Source organism: Triticum aestivum, chromosome 5D (genome assembly GCF_018294505.1).
Source record: "Triticum aestivum cultivar Chinese Spring chromosome 5D, IWGSC CS RefSeq v2.1, whole genome shotgun sequence".
NCBI lineage: Eukaryota > Viridiplantae > Streptophyta > Magnoliopsida > Poales > Poaceae > Triticum > Triticum aestivum.
The window spans coordinates 205,196,445-205,202,046 of NC_057808.1; positions in this window are offsets into that span (position 1 = coordinate 205,196,445).

Sequence of the window (5,602 nt, forward strand, 5' to 3'; positions counted from 1 at the left end):
CTTGTCCTTGTCTTTCTTCAGTCGCTTGACCTCCCGATTGGCGTCAGAAACAATAGTCTTCAGTTTGGAGTTCTCTTCTTCTAACTTGCCGACTGAAGCAAGCTTCTTGTCAGCAAGCGCCGTTTTCTCTCGCGCTTCCTTCTGTGCAACAGCAAGATCCAGATCCTTCTTCTACAAAGCCTGCTTCATTTTCTCTAAAGAAATAACATTCTTCAGACGAGCTTGGAGTTGACGGTTTTCACTACATACATCTGCTTGAGTGGAGTCACTCGGTTCAAAAAATGGAAAGGAAAAGTGCCAGCAGTGAGATAGACAGTTGACGATTGGTTACCTCCCATGGCAGCTACTTCATCACGAGCAGTCTTGAGATTCTTCTTGGCCAATTCCAGATCAAGGTTGAGGCTGATTTGCTGCTTGTTCATTGTAGAAAGCTGAGCCCCAAGATCACAAGATTACTGCAGTATAAGCCATATCAGTTGACTGAGATAAAAAGACATCACAGTGATAACTACTCTAAGACTACCACTGAATCAAACATTCAACGGCAGTCTCGGAGACTACACCCAGTGGGTGCACTTAGCGTGCCCCCACTGGTTTGAATAAACACTCGACATGATCTGCCCAGCGCGAGAGTAAAAAAAAGCAGTTCTCAGACCATAGTCGACTGCCCGCAGTCAACCACGGTCTCGGGGACTACACCCAGTGGGTGCACTTAGCATGCCCCCACTGGTTCTGGTTTCATTCGACCTGGTCCGTCCAGACCGAGTGAAAAAATTCAGATTCTCAGACCACAGTCGACTGCCCGCAGTCAACTATGGTCTCAGGGACTACACCCAGTGGGTGCACTAAGAGTGCCCCCACTAGTTCAACGATTCAATTCAAGACGACTCAAATTGACTCGTGCAACTTCAAAACAGTCACACCCCAGTGGGTGATCAGATGAGAAGTATGATCAATCAGAAATCAACTAACCTGGACATTGGTCTGCAGACCAGCTCCGGCGTTGAAGGCCACCTGACTGGCCTCATGCACCACTTTCATCTGCCCCATCACAAGGTTCAATTGAAGAAGAGCTTCCTTGGCGGCAGTCGGTGGGTCGTCCGGGGTTTGATACGTAGTGAAAAGCGATGATGGCAGAGCAGTCGGAGCAACCGCTGGGTCTGATGCATGGAGTTGTATTGGTGTAGCAGAAGTCTGAGCAGCTGATCCTGATGGGCAATCAGTCGACAGTAGGATAGAGAAAGTGACGTTGGTACGTGCCGGATCAGTCGATCGCTCGACTGCCATCCCAGGCATCTCAGTCGACTGAGGAACCTGGGCCTCAGGCGCTTTCCCGCTCAGTTCCTTGTCCCTCCTCCTCCTTCCCCTCAGCGGTACTTCTTCTTCATCGTCCGGGAGCACAACAACATCCCGTGGTGCTGCAACAAAGAAAGAAAGTCAAAGAGATAGCTGACAAACAATCCAGTCGTCCAAATAAATTCGAGTCGGGCAGACTTGTTGGCTTTGGAGGTAGCTGCATCGTCGGTTTCCTCATCGTCTGGGGTCTTGTCGATATCCATATCAGTCGCAGCCGAGGCCGGGCTATAAAGGTTCATCATCCACTCGGTCAGTACAAGAGAATCGGCCAGAACAAGAAAATACGGGGAGAACATTTACCCAGAAGCAACAGGAACGTCCATCTTGATTCTAGGCAAGGTCTTTCGAGCCTTCGAAGGATTGATCTTGGGCTACTTGGTGACCTTCTCAGCCAATTCTGGAGTCGAAGACCAAGCGCGCTTTTGAGATGGAGCACTCGAGGCCACAGCCTTGCCGCGCCTGCCCGCGGGGTCATGGTGCTGCTTGGATCGACGTTCGGAACGAGGTGGTGAGTTGGCTACCTCCTCGTCGTCCGACTCATCGCTCTCATCTTCATCATCGTCGGCTGGTGACTCCCACTCGCCGCTCTCCTCCGCGTTGTCCTCGCCTTCATGGTCCTGCTCCAGAGCTTGTTCGCCACTGGGCATTGAGTACATCTCTGTATAAATCTACAAAACAAGGAGCCAAGTGGAAATTAGTCGGATCAACAAATAGTCAGAAAACACATCCAAATTCAATCAGTTGTAGTGGCCAAACCTTGTCTAGCTAGTTGTTGTCGCTGAAAGGGTTGATTCTCCTGGCGCCCCTAGGGTTGTCCTTGTTCCCGGTGATGCCCCTCAGCCACTGGGCCACTGTTTTGGCCGCCACCTCCTCCGGATGAACCCGAGTGGCATCACCAGCCCCGGAGTACATCCACATGGTGTGGTCACGAGCTTGGTGTGGTTGAATGCGCCGATTGAGGAACACCTCCAGTAGATCCATGCCGGTGACACCTTGCTTGATCAGTTGAACTACTCTCTCGACCAGCATGCCCGTCTCCGCCTTCTCCGCGGCGGTCACTTTCAACGAAGATGGAGTTTGAACACGATCAAAAGAGAAAGGGGGAAGTCCAGTCGACTGGCCTGGGGTCACGATATCCTGGCAATAGAACCAGGTCGACTGCCAGCCCCTGACCGATTCAGGAAGAGTCATCGAAGGGAAGGAACTCCTCTTCCTCTTCTGAATACCCAGACCCCCACACATCTGGATAACATGGGTTTCTCGTCGTTCGAGTTCGCTTTCTTCACTGTTTGGGAGCGGATGGTGAAAATGTTCTTGAAAAGACCCCAGTGCGGTCGACACCCCAGAAAATTCTCGCACATGGACACGAATGCGGCAAGGTATGTGATGGTGTTGGGAGTGAAATGATGGAGTTGAGCCCTGAAGAAATTCAAGAAACCTCGAAAGAAGGGGTGTGGAGGAAGCGAGAAGCCGCGGTCGACATGAGTGGCGAGCAGAACACACTCACCCGATCGCGGTTGTGGCTCCGTTTCCCCCTCCGGCAGCCGTGCGGACTCATGGACGATCAGCCCTAACTCGGCCATATCGTCCAAGTCTTCCTGTCGAAGTGAGGATCAGATCCAATCTCCCTGGATCCAACCCGACGGCAGCCCCGAGAGCGATGAAGATCCCCGATTCGTCTTCTTGCTTTTCGCCGCCCCCGTCACCTTCTTCGCGCTTTCCAGTGCCGCCGTTTTCTCCTTCCCCATGGCGGCGGAGCGGCGGCGTCGAGAGTGGAGAAGCTGAACGAGGTAAAGGAGCAAGAGGAAGAAGAAGGAGAATGGGCATGCACAGTGTGGACGCCTCGGCCTCGCCGCTTTTAAAGGCCTACTTCCGAGTGACTGACGCGTGGGCCCGGACGATCCTGTCAAATCCCTTAACAGTCGCACACAGGATACGTGGCGAAAAAGGTGGCACGGAAATCGAAACGTCCTACTTATCTACTCCGCTTACCACGGCGCGCTCCGCCTGGCGCGCTTCCACCAAAATTTCGAATCCCGCGAAATCCGGGATCCTCTACAACCGATCACGCCAAAGATTCCATGTCAAGGATAACACTCGACGGATGACATTAAAAAAACCAGTCGGTCATTTCTGAATCGATCAAGGCGACTGAAACGAAGCCGAAGTTCCAACAACTGGCATCCATTTGGAGATGAAAGCAAGAGTCAAAGCAAGGTCAACTTCAACCTTCTTTTTCACTTGGACCTTAATCCATTCGGGGGCTAATGATGAGGGCATAGACCTGGGGTAGGGTAATAGGCCTGACCTATACCTCCTACCTAAGGTCCTTGTCCTAGAAGCAAAGAGGTTCAGGAGTAAATAGAGGGGACCCAACGAAGGTGTCGAGTGCAATCCACTCGACCTACAATTCACTCGGAGACCCCCCCCCCCTTATTTAGGTCACTCGACCACTAAACCACTCGACGTGCAGAAGACCTAAAGCCACTCTGCGCAGCAACGGTCGGGCATTTACCCTTAGACTTAATAGTCCTTTATAGCACTTTACTACGGACGTTACCTGTAACGCTCCTTCTTTATGAACATTGAACCCTGTGTAACGGAGGGGAGCTGGGGTCCTGGCGCACTCTATATAAGCCACCCCCTCCTCTGGGACAAGGGTTCGCACCCTCTATAACACACACGCATATAATCCAGTCGACCGCCTCTGGGCTCCGAGACATAGGGCTGTTACTTCCTCCGAGAAGGGCCTGAACTCGTAAAACTCGTGCGTACAACTTCTCCATAGCTAGGATCTTGCCTCTACATACCTACCCCCCATTCAACTGTCAGACTTAGAACCACGACAGTCGGTCTACTAATCTTGGATGTGATGCCTATATAATGATCATTGCCTGGATATCGTCATAATTATTTGAAGTTCTATCAATTGCCCAACAGTAATTTGTTTACCCACCGTATGCTATTTTTCTTGAGAGAAGCCACTAGTAAAATCTGCGGGCCCCGGGTCTATTCTTCTTCATATTTGCTTTCCGATCTATTATTTGCCACTTTTATTTTCAGATCTATATTTCCAAAAACCCAAAAATACCTTGCTGCACCTTTTCTTTATTTTTTTATTTTTTTATTGCGACATATATTTATCCAATCTACCACAAACTTATCTATGTTTTTAGGATGGAGGGATTGGCAACCCCTCTTACGCGTCAGGTTGCAAGTATTTGTTCTTTGTGTGCAGGTACCATTTACATAGTGTTGCTTGGTTCTCCTACTGCATTGATAGGTTTCATAACTGAGGGAAATACCTACTATAGCTATGCTGCATCATCCCTTCCTCTTTGGGGAAATACCGACATAGTTCAAGCGACATCACATACGGGGCCATTTAAGTGGTTCTCGTGCGTTTGCTACTGGTTCTGCCGCATTGACCTCACGCGCCCACTGCTTGAGATGGCGGTGAGAGGAGTGCAGGGATACTTGCTACTTCTTGAGCTTGCATTGGTTTTTCCCTTGAAGAGGAAAGGGTGATGCAGCAAAGTACAGATAAGTATTTCCCTCAGTTAGAGAACCAAGGTATCAATCTAGTAGGAGATAAGACACAAATCACCAATACCTGCACAAACAATCAAACACTTGCACCCAACACGATAAAGGGGTTGTCAATCCCTTCACGATTACTTGCAAAAGTGAGATCTGATAGAGATAGATAAAACTAAACAAAAGATAAAGTAAATATTTTTGAGGTTTTTTGGTTTATAGATCGGAAAGTAAAAGATTGAAAAATAGTAGATCGGAAACTTATATCATGGAAAATAGACCCGGGGGCCATAGGTTTCACTAGAGGCTTCTCTCAAGATAGCAAATAATACGGTGGGTGAAAAAATTACTATCGAGCAATTGATAGAAAAGCGCAAAGTTATGACAATATCTAAGGCAGTGATTTTGAAATATAGGCATCACATCCGTGTCAAGTAGACCGACTCCTGCCTGCATCTACTACTATTACTCCACACATCGATTGACTCATGCCTGCATCTAGAGTATTAAGTTCATGAAGAACAAAGTAATGCTTTAAGTAAGATGACATGATGTAGAGGAATAAACTCAAGCAATATGATGTAAGCCCCATATTTTTATCCTCGATGGCAACAATACAATACGTGCCTCGCTACCCCTACTGTCACTGGGTGAGGACACCGCAAGATTGAACCCAAAGCTAAGCACTTCTCCCATTGCAAGAAAAACT